Raw genomic sequence first — 19,223 nt, forward strand, 5'->3', positions numbered from 1 at the left:
ACTGTAAATGTATAGAAGCATGTTTCAGGGCAGTGAAAAATGCCTCATTGGTGGAATACAAACTTCTTGAGAGCAACTTAAAAATCCTGAAATCTTTTTAAAGTTTCCCAACTTTAACCAAATAACTCTATATTGAAAATTTTTCAAAGTAAACAGAAATATAGAAAATTATTTTTTCTTTTCTTTTGTTCTCACCCCCATCTTTGGTACCAGGGATTGAACCCAGAGAAGCTAAATCACTTAGCTACATCCCAAGGCCTTTTTCATTTTTTTTTAAAATTTGGAAACAGCATATCACTAGTTTGCTATTTTGATGAGGCTTGATTTGAACTTTTCATCCTCCTGTCTCTGTTTCCCAAGCTGCTGGAATTATAGGCAGATGCCATGGTATCTGAGTAGAAAATTAATTTTTTTTCTAAATGATATTTCTTGAAACATTAATTGTAATAAAATTTAAAAATATAAAGAAATATCAATCCCAAATTCTGTTTCTTAAATAAATAGATTTCTAGCAGATGGGGTTCCATGGAGCCATTAAAAATGTGATGAGGAAAAATATGTGCTTAGTTTTTAGAAGTAATCACATTTAATAATATACTATCATATTTGTAAGAATTTTATAATTTATTCAAGTTTTCTCCCTTGCAAAGTGCTAACAGATAAGTCAGCAGTTAAAAAAATTCTCCTTCTTATTTCTACTGGAATAAAGGAAAGGATTCACCTATTCTTTCAATCTAGGATATAATACCTTAAATCATGGAGTTGTTGTTTCAATTGTATATTTCTTGCTTAAACTCTGATACCCTCTTTTTAAGTTCACGAATCTCATTTTCCAGTTGTGCATTTTTTTTTATCATGTAGTAAACACTGTGTACAGTGACTTTTTTGGTGATTTATTAGTCTTTGAAGTGAAGAAACTGTGTTCTGGGTTTTCAACAGGCTAACAGAATCTGTCAGAAATAAATATATATATATATATATATATATATATATATATATATATATATGTAAAATATGTGACTAATTTACATATATGAATGCTGTATATTTCACATGCATTATTTATACACTAAACCAATGAATGCATAAAACATGTGACACAATATGCTGTACTCTGCACATATAGCAGATGAGATGAGATCCCTTTTGTTCTTTAGCTTAACGACTAATGGAGAAGACACATAAAAAATCATTATAATTTCAGACAGATGATATTAGGAAAGAGGTTTGTGATCTAATAGAGGAATCTGATCTACAGAAAAGATTCCCTGAAGAAAATGAGAATACACTGAGAAATGAATAGACGTTAGGTAGAATGTGAAGAACAGTATTCTTTCCAACATAAAAATTCAAGTTTTCCAACAGCCCTGTGGCCTATGCATGTCTTGTATAGAAACAAAGAGGGACATTCACCTGAAGTGATCCTGATTCCATCACATGTCATGACAATAGGAGAAATATCCTGCTTCAGTGTTAGAGGAAACTTCCATGGTGTAAAAAAAGGGAAGCTCCTCTCTAGTAACCTGAGGAGAAGAATTCTACGAACCACATTATTTATTAGAATAAAAAGTAAACACTTACTCACCTACATTGTTGGTGAGCCTGAAAATAAGAACTTCAAATCTGGAAATCAGTGTGGAGTTTCCTCAAGATATCTAGGAATATAACCACCTCAACTCCAAGTCATAGTACACCTTGGTATTTATCACAAGGAACTAAAAATCAGTTTATAAGTAAGACACATCCACATCACTGTTTTTAGAAGTGCAATTTACAGTATACAAGTTATACAACCAGCCCAGAGAAATGAATGGACTAAAAAATTTTGCTAGCAGCATCAGGGTGCTGAACAGAAGCCACATTTACTCAGGGTCATTTTTCTAGTTATTTATCATAGGAGATAAAAATCAAGAATTTTAAAAAATATTTTCATTATTTTACTGTGTCATTAATTCAGTGGCTCTGGAGGCATATCCCAACACTATTCTGACTGGATTTTAGAGAGAAAATGAGAAGCAGAGACACTGGGAGCTCTGGGCAGTGACAACATGTCTTGTGGTCTATGGAAGAACTAGAAAAACCCAGGGCACTTTCATTATGATGTAGGTGTTTGAGGTTATGTGAAAAATCCAGGAATGGATGTTTCTGGTAGAAGACTCATACCATGCATCACCACATATGTGAGCAAATGTCCCAGGTAAAGTCAACCCACCATGACCAGTAGATTTTGGAATATTTGCTTCCATTTCTGCCTCAGAGGTGTTTCTAAGCTCTTCGCTTAAAACAAAAGAGTGATTGCAATAGACCCCTGTGGTCCACCCCCTTCTGGAAGTATCTCTCTGTGTGAAAGATCAAAAAGCACTGCCTGTCTTGTTTCACTGGGAGGAAGTCCAGTTTAATAAAATGACAAAGTAGGGTGAAGAAATGTTTCTATCATACTGTTAGAAAGCAGCACACAGAATCCGGGTAGAGTAAAGTTCTCCTCACAGGATGGCAGCTATTCAAACTGATACTATGGGTTTATGACAGAGACTGAAGAGAATGTGCTGAATACACTCATCAGCAAGAGGTTTGTTGTGCCAACTAGACAATCTATAAAGGAGAGGCCAACATGGATTCTGCACATTTCAAATAGGTACTTTGAGAATAGTGGTTGTGAGGGAGAAAAGCTGTGTAGTAATTCAAGAGACAGAAAAATCCAGGAGACCTTGGGCAAGTTCTGGTGAGAAGATAGTTTCTTGCATTTTCCAGAACAAAGCACAGATTCCATCAACAAACCTCATCTATCATGCTAAGAGTGTGCCAGAAAACCCTTCAAGACACTGGGAATCTTGCATACCCCTCAGATCACTGACTGCAGGAGTCTCCAACTGGGGTATGCATCACAGACCAGTCCCCAGACTCCATGGTAAAAGGGTTTATCAGACAGACATATCCCATCCCTGAGTGAAAAAAAAAAAAAAGCAAAACAAAGAACAGAGGGTAAGTTTTCATCTGCACTGGAAACCTTCCTTAAGTGCCCTATGCAAGTAATTGGGCATAACTGAGAGAAGCTCAGCTTTTGTACTCCACTATCACATCACTACCAGATTGGGTGTGTTTCAGTGGGAGAGACCAGAAAAGAGTTGGACTACATCTGCCTTTAAGCAATCACACAGTGGTTTTGGTTTCTATAATTGAAGATTCTGAATAGAAATTCCCTAATTTCATTAACAAGAAAAAATTTTATGCTTTTCTTGCTGCTCTGGGCTTATGTGTGAATTGTTGTGTAAGGGGCTTCCTCATTATTTCTTTATTCACATTCCATCTCATTTTCTAAGATTTTGGCTTCTTTCTTGTACGTTTCCCCTATATCATCTCTTCTTGCCACTTCAAATCCAATACTTTCTCAGTTTTATTATTTTTTCTCCTTGTTTTCTCCTACAGCTATTTTTAGTGACATATGTTTCATTCTTCTTTCTTATTGAATTGCAGCCAAATAATTTTATGAACACTAATGCCTATTTTTTTCAGCCTGGTGTATACTGTTATTTCTCACCACAACTCTCCAGTTTGTGGATTGATAGAGATCACTTTAAACAAGCATTTTCTTAATAGATGATATATGTTCTGCTCTAAATTGTCATTTTTACTGGAAGTTATTTTCTACTTTTATAAAGGTCCTGGTGGGCAAAACAAGAAACTAGGCCATGTCAAATTGGGTACTTGGTGCTGAGATATCACCCCTGCTCAGGGTGCTTTTCAAAGAGAAAGCTTTGCACTAAAGGACACACACATATCCTAGGAAGAGAAATCCATCCAAATGCATAAACAACCTTGGCCTTACTAACACAGACAACATGAAAAAAAAATGCAAAAAAAAACAGCTCCAATTTCTTAATTATCCAATAACAGAATTCAAAGACTTTTTTCCCTATCATTCACTAAAGAGGTTGGATAAAAATGTTTAATAATACTAACTGTCTTATGGTATAGAAAGAAAAAAAAAAGAGTTTCTCCTTTTACCCCAAAGCAATGGTCCATTCTTGGAGGATTCAATTTCCTAAACAGGCCATTGGGTATATTTTTTGAGGCTACTATTTGCATTTACAGAGACACTGATATTTAGGCTATATGAAAATCTTTCACTTTGGCATGAAAACATGTTCATATGCATCTAAAACTGACCCACTGGGAAGAACCATCTTTACCATAAATTCATTCAATGACAATCACTACTATATATGTTCATTAATTAGATTGGGTATTCACAAAACTACTTAATTTTAACTTCTTCATCATTTAAGGGGGTTAGAAAAATGGAAGCCCAAACAATATTCAGAAGAAATTTTGCCTCAATCACAAAGATAATGTTTACCTACATGTTATCCTGAATTTTAATGCTATTTTCAGATTCATAATCAGTTAAATTCATTTAGGCTTGAATATCATCTTTAGACTTCAAAACACTATTATGAAAGATAATTGAATTTTCCTGTATTGACTTTCTTAAAACAAGTAATACAGGAAGAAATCAGAAATTTAAAAAAAAATATATATGTGTGAACACAACTGTGGCTGCTTATTTTTGGTGTTATCAAGACCTTCCTTCTCTTCTTCAGATGATGAGAATCAAAGGGATTCAGCTGAAAAATGTACGCAGATATACTTAAAGTTCTTAGAATATTTAGAGAGAATAATAGTCTGCCAAAAATAAAAAGTAATAATAAGCTTGAATTTTAGGTGATATTACCTTTTTAACTGTTTATTGGTGAGGTATACTTGTGTGTACTCAGTGATTTAACCCAAGAATATTGCAACATTGGCAAGTGCTCTGCCAGAGTTGTATATTTATTTATTTTTGGACTGTTACACAAGGTTTCAAATGACATTTTCAAAGTGTTTGTTCTGGCCTGAGACTTGCCATGCTCTTGTCTCAGTCTCCCAAGTAGCTGTGTTTAGAGGTGACCCACTGCACCCAGCAGATACTATTTCAGGGAATGATATTAGTGATATAAAACTTCAACAGTATACCTGGGGAGACACTATATATTACCAGGTTTAAGACATAAAAATATCTCAAAGGTATATCCACTCAAGATGAATAAAAATTTTCCAGAAGTAAATTTTAAAAACACAATGGAAATGTGGGGATTCATACTATTCTATTCTCTTCCTCATAACAGTAACTTTTAAAAACAAAAATTTATCAGTAGTCATTTCCACCATGACTGATATATACTATACTGTTATCAATGAACCTCTTGCATATGCAATGTTTTTCTACATTATTCTGAAAAATGTGTTCTTCTATAGAACTCAGTCTGTTTAGTCCTGCATGATTATCAATCTCCTTGTCATAAAATGTTTTTAACCCCCTTGGGGGTCTTAGCATTTCAGCCACTGTTCAACTGGATATCTATCAGCTGACTTGTAAATCACTTCTTCCCTTCTGTAGCTCTTTGGCTCCTTGACTTGAGGGGACCTCTTTTACATCACCTTAGCATCAACAGTTTATTTGAACCCACAATTATTATGTTCCCTGTGAGAATAGAGTAAAAAAGATGCCAGAGATAGTGGCTTTCCTGGAGCTAGGACTCTGCAGAGATTAAAGTAATGAGGTTAGCAGCCAGAGGCAGAAAGTGGGGAAAGCTTGAAACGCTGGAGCTAGACAGAGAGTCAAGAATTAAATGGGTCAGTTTTTGTCTGAAAATATAGAAACCGGTGGGGAGTCATCCAGATGACAGGGAAGTCAAGGGAAACAATAAAGTGTTAGGCTGAACTCATGTTAGGAAAGATTTCTGGGTAATTTTAAAGGCTGGCTTTTTATCTTCTAGAGAGGTTCATGGTCACATTTGCATTGTAGCTAGATGGCTACAAATGCTGAGGATAGGATAAGTGTGTAGAGCATATGTATGAGCAGGAATGAATAAGAAGGTGGGCAGAAGTGCCAAATAGAGGGAAGCAGGCCAGAATGAAAGGAATGTTTCAAGAAACATAGAGGATATATCATTTTCTGGGACCGGTGTAAAATGAAGTTTCATTAAGTAAATAAAGGAGAAAGCTGAGTCTCTGAAATAAGAGGCTCTGGACTGTTACACAAGGTTTCAAATGACATGTAAAATGAAACACAGGAACTGTTTAAGATCTCGGTGTTTACCATGTAGTATTTAAATTTGACATTTTTGTATGTTGAAGGGACTCATTTTGGTGCTTGGGATCAATTTTCCAAATCTTGGATTTACCCAATCCTCCAAAGAATAAGAAAAAAAGCTTTGTGGTACAGCCACTGCTTAGCATGCTAAAGGATCTGTGTTCAGTTCCTACCATTAAAAACTAAACCAAAACCAAACCAAAACCAAAACCAAAAAACCCCAAAACAACAACAAAACAAACAAACAACAACAACAAAACACCGCCACAACCACCACCAACAACAACAAAAGAAAGCATGAAGAGGAAATTTATAAAATGGTTTGTGTAAGTAATTTTGAATTTACAACTCTGGGTTAAAAATAATTAGAAAATAGTAATTTTCTAAAAATACTTTATTAGTTTTATAGAAAATAAATAATATAAAGAATATACAATAATACCTTGTATGGCTTATTACAGAAATAATCACGAGTGATGATGGACATAGGATAAACAGCTGCATAAACTACAACATGGGTTCAATGTATTTAGTCAATAAAGTGTGCATTACACTAGAATTTATGTTAAATTTTAAGTGGGTCTTGTTTCACACACTATACGTAATTCCTGGGTTCAAACACATATTTTTATGTCCATCTCCCAAGATTTGGAAATTATTGGCAGCTATGCAATGAGTTTTTATAAAATCTCTGAAGTAAATAGAGCCTCATAATTTGCCTAACAGGAATAAGAATTCTGGGAAATTTAATTTTAAAGAATGTCTGAGATAAAGATTTTTTAGAAGTCATTTTGTTGTGTCTTTAAAGATATAATTTTAAATTTGTATGCCAATATAGACACTGGTATTTTTTTTTGTCAAATCCTCCTACTACTTAGGAGAAAATCTTCTAGAATTTAAAATATTTTAATATAGTTCTATCTACAGAATATAGAATGCAAAATTTACCTGATTTGCATGTACTTTCTTCTGGTGTCTTCACTGTATTCTTTTGAAGAAAATACCTCCTGTCTAAGACAGGCTGTATAGGTTAGGATAGCAGATATTAAATGCATGTTGTACATTTTATACTATTCACAGGTAATAATTCAAGATAAAATATAAGTTTATTATTATCTTCACAAAAGGTTGTGTGAAATCTGGAAATACTGAAAAGCAAAAGGGATATACAATACATAAAACATGAATATGACAAAACTTCCCACACCTTCCTGCTGAATCAATATGGAGTTAAGTTCCATGGGTTAGCTTTGATGAAGAATATTTTAGCTTTGGGGTTTCTATGATTGCTGGTTTTTGTTGAGTACAGCAACATGAATCAAATATACTGGAGAATAACATCCAATATTAGTTTAATTAAACATGGAGTTAAGTTTTCAAAATTGAGATTACAGTTCCAATTACCACAAATATAATAGGGAATGTAAACATACCAAGTAAAGGTGTGGATTGAGTGAGGGAATGGAGATATCTAATCAGAGGAGCAAATGAGGACCTTCGGGGCATCAATATATAAAATGAAGAAAATAATTTAACAGCAGGTGTGTATATTGTAGCCAATCACAATCATTTAATTAACTAATTAAGTCCAAAGTTGTGATCATCATTTAATTAACTAATTAAGTCCAAAGTTGTGATAATAGTCAAGTGGAAAGTAGAATTCATTTGTATTGAGGAAAGTTCTCTGCACTGATCAGCTTAGATATATACTTATTACAATAATCTATTTTTCCATACTCATGTAGGACAGTGGTGTATCTTCTTTTACTATATCCTCTGGTCTCACACACTCAAGGTTTCTTGATCCATTCATTAGAGTAGATATGGTAACTGTATCTAACAAATAATTTTAGATAAGCATAAAATATTAAAATATGGTAATCCAAAGAGGAAAAGTGAACTGAAATTCCAAAGAATTATCAGATATGAGTAACCTTTTATATTTCAAATTTATTGGCATATAAGCAAAGAATAACAGCTTTGGTATTCAACAAATTAACCTAAAGAGTCTGCTGTTTACAAAATGAGCCTGGTTTTTTATATCTTCTTAGACTTTCAAGGATTTTCATAAAATATCTGTCCTATCAGAATACCAGCTATCTATAGATAAGGACTTGGCAGAGTAATTGAGTGCATTCCTAGCATGCCCAAAGCCAGAACTTCAGTTAAAAAAAAAAAAGATAACTATCTCTTAAAGTGCCCCGTGTTTCTTAAACACTATGTTTCTCATCTCAACCTCTAATATCAATACTTCCCTGTGCTTGGTAGTTATGTAGCAAAGAAATTAATAGTGGCTGGTTGCCCCAATTCTAATTGTTTCTCCCACTTAAAACCATCGCTGGACCAGTAATTCTCACTTTTGTTTGAAGGTAAATACACTGAAACCAGCTGAAATGCATTCTCTCAGTTTCCTTATTATTACCTTCAAAATTACCTAGCTAATTTTATTCCCTCTTCACTACCCCTCCCTTTGCTTTTCAAAAGCAATCTCTAGATCTGTGGTCTTGATTCTTTTTTTTTAAATATTTGTTGTTTAGATTATTTCCACTATTTTTCTTCCTAATTTAGTAACTGTATCTTTAAAATACAATTTTTAGGAGCTGGGTTTTGACTCAGTGGTAAGGTGCTTGTCTAGCACATGTGAAGTACTGGGTTTGACCCTCAGCACCACATAAAATAAATAATATAAAGGTATTTTGTACATTTACAGCAAAAATAATCTTTTAAAAATACAATTTCTATGTCTTCATCCATTTGTTCTTCCCCTTTGCCAACAGACATAATAAAAAACAAAGCAAGATTTATGTTTTAACTTAATCTGGTTATGCCCTTAACTAAGACACAATGGCTCTTAATTTAGATTTTCTAAAGGACAGTTCATTCAATTGCTCTTGCAACTCAGAATGTGGTCTGTGACTCAAAAAGCATTGGAAGCATCTTTGAATCTATCATGATGTAGAACCAAAGACCTACTGAGTCAAAATATACATTTTGTACATGGTCCCCAATATTATGATTCACTAAAATTTGAGAGTCCTTATGGATGCTTAATATTATATCAATTCCTCTAACTTAACTTGTCTATTTGATGTTTCTTTTTGCTTTGTTATTTTGTTATTAGTACTGAGAATTGAACCCATGGGTGTCTAACTACTGAGCTATATCCCCACCCCTTTTTATATTTTATTTGGAGACAGCGTCTTGCTGAATTTTTGAGGGCCTCATTCAGTTACTGAGCTGAGTTTGAACTAAAAATTCTCCATCTCAGCCTCCAGAGGCACTGGGAATATAGGTATGCACCATGTGCCTGGCCATTTAATTTACCTATTTAAAATTTTCTCTATCTTGTTCCCCAATTTGTAGTTGTATTAGAAGTCATAGTCTTTCCAGGGAATGTTTATAAGGCCATGATCAAGGTGCACCTGCTTATTTTTTCTTTTCTTTTGTTGTTGTTCTCTATAGTCTTTTCTCATGCTTTATTCTCAATTCTTCCCAACCCTTCCTTATGTTCCAACTTTCCTCTAATTTAATCAGGTCTGGAAATGGACCTAATAATTCAGCTCCTCTACTGACAGTCCAACTTACCTTGTGGTTGCAACTTGATAAGATATACTATTTAAATCTCCTTACTATTTATTATTTTCATTTCTTCCACTATTGAATCATACTAGTGCTAATGGTTTAAACAAGAATTATATCCAATGACTTTATAAAGAGTGGTTCTTACCTTCTATATGTCCATTTACACCTTCTTTTGATCTTTGATGTGCATCACCAAATGAATGACCAACACTATTCTGAGAAAGAATCTGAGAGACACACTGGTAAAAATTAATATCACTAATGAGTTATATGAAGATTGACTAATCAGTATTCTAAGGAGACACCTAATTGTACAAATTTGAAATAAATTAGAGTCAAAAGTACACATTAAAAATTGAAATCTTTTATATCAGAGTGTCATATATCCTCTGAAAATCAGCCAAGTATTATAATCATTTGTCTACTAACTCTATACAACCAGGATAGAAGGACAATAGAGAACTACCAAAATGAGGGTTAGGGTTGTGGCTCAGTGGCAGAGTGCTTGCCATGCATGTGCGAGGCACTGGGTTCAAGTCTCAGCACTGCATGTAAATGAATAAAACAAAGGTCCATTGACAACTAAACGAATAAAAAAAAGAGAACTACTAATATCATACTAACTGATGTGCATATTTCTATCAGGAAAGCAACTTCATTACACCTTAACACTACTCATAACTTGCCACTAAAAATAAGAGGACCTTCTACCATATATTAACATATATAATATATAATATGTACAAAGAGTAAGTTGTATACACACACATATGTATATATACACTTGCTACCCATCATTAAACATTTAACACATTCTAATTATAAGCTTTTAGTGTTGAACTCAGATATTTTGTTAGACCAAATCATGTCACATCAAGTAGAAAAGAAGCCATGTTCCTACTGTTTTATTCAGGGAAGAAAGGGCTTACAGAATTATAAATTTCTTTTGGTGAAACGTTTACTGATAGGAAAACTAGTTTAATAAAATAATAAACTGGTTTTAAAAAAGTTTTCTTTTTTAATACATGAGGGTAGAGTATGCATCAGTTTCCACTCAAGAAAAAAATTACAAAATATTATACTATGGTAAAAATCATGTATGTAGATGTATACAGTGGTTACTGACTGCACCCTGAATTTCAGTCAAATCAACTGGTGTGTGTCTGCACAAGCACTGGTAAAGGGCATGCAGTGGAGTGAAATTACAGAGAGGCAATTAAAAGATAAGACCCACAAATATGTTTTTTAGAGTAATAAAATAGCTCATAAAAGAATTTAACTACTGCATTTGTCAGAAAAAACTGGCTAGGTGGAAGCTCTTCTCTGGTAGGCTCACACCCTCTATAGTTTTAAGAAAATCATATTGTAAATTCCAGTAATGAGTTTCAGCCAGTTGGATTCTGCCTGAGATGTCAATGGAGGACAGGTGCACTGCAGATTCTTCTCAGAAAAATTATGAGTTCTTATTCAAGAAACTTCTTTAGTTGGTGTCCTTTTTCTAAACTTTCTTGATGGGAGATCAGAAACCCTGGCCTTTATTTTCTTATATTTTCAGGACCCAACAATGAAATGAATTTGGCAGTTCAGGAAGCATCCACAACACAAGTCAGGCTCTATCAACAATAGTAACTGAGACACAGATCTGTAGCAAGCTCTGTAAAGCTGTAGTCATGGTTACATGGTCATCCAAGGCATAGAAACTGAGGTGAGTTTCAATTAAATGTGCCTGTAGGAACTATGTGTAAGAAGAGTGTCAGGATTGCTTCTGGTAGAAAACTTGCTGCTACACTCTCCAGAGGGGAGAGCTGATCTCCAGAGTCTAGCCATTTCACTGTGCTCAGAAGCATGTGAAGGAAGAACTAAAGCAATTATAGTCACTTCTTGGTCATTCACCAAGGGGGTTCCCCCTTTAGAAAGGTCCCATTACTGGAACTGTGTCTTTGAAATATCAACATCTCTTGTATGCTTTATCTCCAAGACAAAGGAACTGCCTCATTTTACTGGAATTGTGGATACACACCCTCTAGGTCCAGATTAACAGTGATGTGTTGAAAGCTCTGGTCAGCAGGAAGTATGGTGTGCCATCTTATAGAATAAAGGGCAGTGGGGACATCTCCCTGTTAAAACTTGTGTTTTGAGATTAGTAACAGAAAACATAATGAGTTGTGTGTGATTCCATGGGGCAGAACATTTTTGGAATGCTTTGAAAGGTCTTGTGAAAAGATTATTTCCTGCATCTCCCCCAACCAAGCACAGATCCTGCACACAGTCCACCTCTACTATGCTTAGAGAAAGTGAAACCAACACCACAGGAGACATGGAGTCTTGCATGACCTTGAGCTCACTAAAAGAAGTCTGGAACTGTGATTTTCAGCACAGACTGACCCATAGGCTTCATGTGTGAGAGTTTTGTTGATAGCTCTTACTGTAGCCAGAGTCCCATACCCAGGTACATAAAAAAAAAAAACAATATAAAAATGGTCCTATAGCATTTCCTGGTAGGCACGAATGAAACTTTTCAACATTCAAGACTCCACAACCAATACTGGCCTGTTTGGGCTAGAATTGAGAAGAAACAAGTACAACTATAGTTACTCCCCAGAAACATACCCCCCAAAAATGGTTAATCTTAAAAGTAGAAGTTGGATGGGCTGGGGATGTGGCTCAAGCGGTAGCGCGCTCGCCTGGCATGCGTGCGGCCCGGGTTCGATCCTCAGCACCACATACCAACAAAGATGTTGTGTCTGCCGAGAACTAAAAAATAAATATTAAAAATTCTCTCTCCTCTCTCACTCTCTCTTTAAAAAAAAAAAGTAGAAGTTGGATAAGAAACTGCCTATATTTGAATTACATCAGATAAGGAAATCATATTTTTCTTTGTACTGCATCTTTAAGTGGCTTTTCTTATCATTTATTTTTCACTTTCTAACTTACATGATCTTTTAATTGTTTAATTTTCTTTGTACTTGTTTTCTTATTTCTCATTTGTATTTGCATTATTTTCCTTTTTTTCTTATTCTTTTTTTCCATCTCACCTTCTGTGTATTTTAGTATTAATTTTAGAATCACTAATGCCTAAGTTTTGGACATTGTTTATTATTACCACTTCTTCATTGGTTACCTGAGTTGTAGAGATCATTTTAAAAAGTTTTTGCTTTGGTTGTAAGTCAACATGTGCTTAGCTTCTAACTTTTTGATATTACTGGTGATTATTCTTTCTTCTTAAAGTGCTTTGAATAAGTAATCCTAGCACTTCTGTCAATGAGTTGAGGCTTTGAAAATAGAACATACACTCTCTTCCGGGAATATCTGAAAAGAAATCTGCTGAACAAAATGACCCACATCTGAGAGGGAAATAGAAATCTATTTGAATATCTGCACAAACCTCTGTATATTAAAACAAGAAACATGAGAAAGCAAGGCACTAACCCACTACCCAAAGTGTTTAAATCCCTAATAACTTACTACACATACATTGATGTGTAGGATATGGTGAGCAAAGAATTCAAACAATTTATTATGAAAACAATTTAAGAAACTAAAGGAGTAAAACATGAATTAATTAAGGAAAACGAAGTTTTGAAATAATATCCCAAAATGAAATAGTTTCTAAAAGAGAAAAGGCATAAAATTTGGAAATGATAAGCTTATTAACTCAAATAAAAGTCCAAATGAGAAGTACCAAAAATATACTACATCAGGTAGATGCTAGAATGTTAAGTCTTGAAGACAAGGTCGATGATGTAGAACTTTCCTAATATAATAAAAAAGAGAGACTTTAAAAAATATATATATAGGCATTTTAGGACAACCTTAAAAGACCAATTGCAACTAAGGTCTTCAGGGAAGGAGTGTAGATACAGACTAAAGGCATAGAAAACATATTCAGTGAACTCACATCAGAAAAAAAAAAATCCTTAATTGTGGAAATAAGATGAACATCAGGCACAGAAAGCATTTAGAAGGCCAAATAGACATGGTCAAAAAGAAACTGTCCACATTATATTTTTTTAAATGCCAAAATTTAGAGCAAAGAAAGATTTTTACAGATTCAAGAGAGAAGCACCAAGTCATTGGTAAAAGGTAACACATCTGGGCCAGCAGGACATGCAATAATATATTTCAAGGACTAAAACAGAAATACTAAAGTGGCACCTCCTCATTCACAAATACATATTCATTAAGCTTCCCCACATACCCTCACCATAATTGTTCTTCTTTAAAATATATCAGCAAAAATCTCTACAAAATGGCTCAAATGTGGTTACACTCCCTATTTCCTATTGATCTATTCTGACTTTCAGAAACTAAATTTACCCCTGGATTTAATGAATGCACTCTGCTTTTGTGGTATAATCTGTAAAATCCCTGAGAGTTATAAGAAATGAGACAATAGGTAACTTATGAGAACTCACAGAAAAAGATAACTTTCATGTAGACCCCTGCAAAAATGTATACCTTTAAGCTCTCCTCTCTACACCACTGGGTATAAAGCTCAACAAATGTCTAGACCCAGCATTCAGGGAGAAAATTTGTTTTAGATGAAAGCTCCCTCTGGAGAGGCTGCAGACAATAAACCTGCTTCCTGCTAATTCCTCTGGTGTCCAGTCTCATCTGTCTTACTTCAGTACTGCCAGTCTAAACTGTTTTCTGCATCAAAGTATTTCCTCAGAAATAAAGACCTTTCAAGACAAGAATAAACTAAAATAAACTATGACAAGTAAGTGTACAAGATTCATAATGGAATTCTATATACACAAGAAGAAGATTAAAATAAATCATGGACAATACAAAAGAATGAATGTAACTGATGAGTGGATAAGCAAATGGGAATTAAGAGTGAATCCTCTATTATAAAAAAATACACTTAATTATTTTAACACTGGATTCACATTGTGTTAATTGTCAACTTAAAAGATATAGAATGAAATACTCAATTAACAAAAAAGACCCAAATGTGTGTTGTCTACAAGAACCACACCTGACTTGCAAAGTTGTTCAAAGAATAAAAGTGAAAGAATAGAGAAGTATTCCATTTAAAAAGAAGCCATAAAAGTAGTAGCTATTTGCAAATATGATAAAGGTGACTTCAAGCAACAATTACTCAAAGGTATCAAAGAAGGTCACTACATAGTGCTAATGTGAAAAATACCACAAGAAGAAAAATAGCTGTAAATATTTACACATGAAAGGCAATGCCACCAATTTTATAAAATAATAAGTATTCCACCTAAAGGGACAGATAGGGCCCACTAAAAAACTTAAGTGTAAGTGATATTAATACTAATATCACCAGTGACTGGTTAGGTGGTCAAAACATCAATAACTTTCCTACATAACACTTTTACTTTATATCATGTCAACTTAATAGTTGTCTACACACATCACAATGGATTGCTATTAGAAAAAAACACATAGAGCTTTTTTAACAAGTGAGTCTGGAAAAAAAATAGATACACACATATAAGAGGAAAGGAGGGGTAAGAGAAGAATAATACAAGTGGAAGAAATGATTTAGAGTAGAGGGGGTAGAGAGAGAAAAGGGGAGGGGAGGGGAGGGGAGGGGAGGGGAGGGGGGATAGTAGAGAATAGGATAGAGAGCAGAATAAATCAGACACTAGAATGGCAATATGTAAATCAATGGAAGTGTAACTGATGTGATACAGCAATCTGTATACGGGGTAAAAATGGGAGTTCATAACCCACTTGAATCAAACTGTGAAATGTGATATATTAAGAACTATGTAATGTTTTGAACGACCAACAATAAAAAAAATAAAAATTAAAAAAAAAAGTCAAGTGTGGATCAAATATTTAGGAATTACACAAGAAAATCTACAACTGCTGGATAAAATTGTAAGCTGAACTTTTCAACATATTATCACAAGCATCAATTACTCTAACAAAACTCCTAAAGCATAAAATATAAATCCAAAAATCAATACCTAGGATGGCATAAAATTAAAAACTTCTGAACACTAAAGGAAACAAATAAGAACATGAAGACAGAGGCTGCAGAATGGGAGAACTTTGCCACCTGATCCACAAATGTGGGTTAATATCCAGAATATACAAAGAACTCACAAAACTTATTACAAACAATTAATAACTCACAGAATAAATTGAAAGAAAAAACTAAAGGGATCTTTCTTAAAAGAATTACAAATGAATAATAATATATTTTTAAAAGTTCAACATCTCCAGCAGTTTGGGAAATACAAATAAAAATTATATTGAGATTTTTTCTCACTCTCTTCAGAATGACAATTATCAAAAACACAAGTAATAGTAAATGTTGATGAGGATGCAGAAGAAAGGTACACTCGTACATTGTTGGTGAGACTGCAAATTAGCACAAACACCCTGGAAATCAATAAAGAGATTCCTCAAAACACTAGTAATATATTATCCAACTCTTCCAGTCCTTGGTATATAGTCAAAAAATTTAATCTCAGCATATTTTAGGAATGCAGCCACATCAGATTTTATGGCAGCACAATTCAAAATAGAAAGGCTATCAAAAAGAAGCATAGGTGCCAATCAACAGGTTAATGTATAAAGAAAATGTGGCACATATATATAATGGAGCTCTACTCAGGAAATCATCAATAAAAAGAAATAATGGCATTTGTTAGTAAATGAATGGAACTGGATAATGTGCTGCTAAGTGAAAGTAAATATACTGATCAGACTCAGAAAATCAAGGGTGGAATATTTTCCTTATATTAAGAAGGTAGATAAAAATAAATGGAAAATGGGGGGATTCCATAAAAATAGAAGAGAGGTCAGTGGAGTAGAGGAAGGAGATTGAGAAGGATGGAGGGAGTGCCAAAGGAAGTGTGGTGAAATGAATCTGAAGAAATTTTCCTTTGTGAACTTAGTAATATTTCACACTGGATTTGACCTTTATGTATATCAATGATACACTAACTAAAACAACTACAAATAAATATAAGAAAGAATAGTGAAGTATAAGAAAGGTAACAGAGACAGGAAAGGGAGAGTACTGGGGATCAAACTGGAAAAATATATACCATGCTTGTATGATTATTTCAAAATGAACCCCAATATTATATGTGAAATAATGATATAATTAAGAAAAAGAAGAATACAGCAAGTAAAACTACAGAAACTACATGAACACTTGAAGAATGAATAATACAGTTGCATAATCAAAGGGATACTGATGAAATCAGGGTGAAAAAGTTTTAAATAAGCCTGAGAATCACATGAGAATAAAACAACAACATCTATACATTTATGGTATAAAGTAAAAGCACTTCTTTTTTGTTGTTTTTTGTTTGTTTCTTTTATTGAGACATTGTATATATAATAGTGGGGTTCATTATACCACATACAGAAATGCATATAACATATTTTGATAAATCTTGCTGCCCATTACCTTTTCTTTCCCTTCCGATGTCCCTCCACTAATCCACCAAAAGCAGTTATATGAGGGCAGTTTTTAGCAAGGGCTACATCCATTTAAGAATCTGAGACATTTCAAATTATAAACCTTATGATGCATCCTAATGTCTAAGAAAAACTTCAGTAAATAAATACTAAAACCTATACAAGAAAATAATTAATTAATGTCAGATAAAAATTATAGAATAGATAATTTTTCAAAAAAACAAAGTAATAATAAAACAAATAGTTGATTGTTGAAAAGATAAATAAAATTGATAAACCCTTGGCCACGGGACTAATAGAAAGAGAAAGAAGATACAAATGAATAAAACTAGAAACAAAAGCAGAAATATTAAAACAGATACCACTGAAATCCAGAGGATAACTAGAGACTATTGGAAAACTTGTATTTCAATGAATGAAAAAAATCTAGATTATTTTAAAGAATAAAATTGAAACATAAATAAATCTAGAAGATACTGATGAAATATGGCCTAAAATTTTTGAATCAAAGGGATAGAGAAAAAAATAGCTCAAAAACAAGAAATTAGTTTGAAGCAATAATAACAAGCCTCCTGGACCAGAGGTTAATGCATGGCTAAATTTTATCAGATATTTAAAAAGAACTGTTATTAATATCCTCATTACATGTAAGAGAAAAGGAAAGATACTTCCAAAGCAATTCTGCAAAGAATTACACTGACTGGAAAAGTGAATATTGGACAGAACAAGGAAAAAACTACAGTACAATATCCTTGAGGAACATAATATATAAATACTTATAAAATCTTCACAAACCACATTCAACAACACATTACAAAATAACATACAGTGTCAGGCATGGTGTTATATGTCTATATTCTCAGAAAAGCAGCAGGTTGTTTGAGGAGCACTGTAATTTCAAAACCAGCTTGGGGAATTTAGTGAGATCTGTATCATAGTGAAAAATAAAAGGTGCTGAGGATGTGGCTCAGTGGTACAATTTTCCTGGTATGAGTCTCTAGTCACATACAAAAAAAAATTCATAAAAGCTGTTTTTGCTCCAGGATACTTCAATACATGCAAATCAATAAAACTAATACACCACAAATAGAATCAAGGGCAAAATTACATGATAATTGAAGCAGCTGCAGGAAAAGCCTTTGACAAATTCAATGGCCCTTCATAACAAAGCCCAGAGAAACTATAAACAGTAGAATTTTTATTACAAGTTAATAAAGATCAAGTATATCAAACCCAAAGCCAATAGTAAAATGAAGAAGAACATTTTCTCTAAAATGAGGAAAAAGACAAGGATGCTCATTGCCACCAATCTCACTAATCATAGTACTTAAAATTTTAGAGAAGAGAAAGAAATAAAAGGGATTCAAATAGGGAAGTTAAAATGTTAAATCACTTCTATATGCAAATGATATAGTCCTATTCTTAGAAGAATATAAATGATATACCATGAAAATTCTACTTCTGATGAATAAATTCATCAGAGTAACAGGATTCAAAGTAAACATATAAAAATAAACTCTTTGTCTATGTACCATAGCAAACCTAGTGAGAATTCAGCAAGGTAACATCTCATTCAAATAGTTTTAAAAATACCTAGGAATAACCCTAAACAAGGAAGTGAATGACATTTTCAAGAAAAAATACAGATTGATGAAAAAAGAAACTAAAGAAGACAATAGGAAATAAAAGATCTCCTATGTTCATGGAGAGCAGAATTAATATTGTGAAAATGGCCGTAGTACTATAAATGAATTACAGATTCCATGTATTCCCATTCAAATTCAAATGATATTATTCACAGAAATGGGGGAAAGAAAGAACTACTTCTAAATTTGTATGGAAGAAAAACAAAAAAAATACTTAGACAAAGTGATAATGATCATAAGAGAAACAATGGATAAACCACAATGCCCAATTTCAAAATAGAAAACAGAGCCACAATACTAAAAACCATGGTCCTGGTGTAAAGAAAGACCCATAGACCAATGGACAGAAGTCAGAAAGCAAACCCACACAGGTACAATCATGTGATACTAGGCAAAGACACAAAAAACATATTTTGGAGAAATGGTAAATGACATTTTAGGAATAGTGT

Source organism: Spermophilus citellus (genome assembly GCF_964194105.1).
Source record: "Spermophilus citellus genome assembly, chromosome: 13".
Classification (NCBI taxonomy): Eukaryota; Metazoa; Chordata; class Mammalia; order Rodentia; family Sciuridae; genus Spermophilus; species Spermophilus citellus.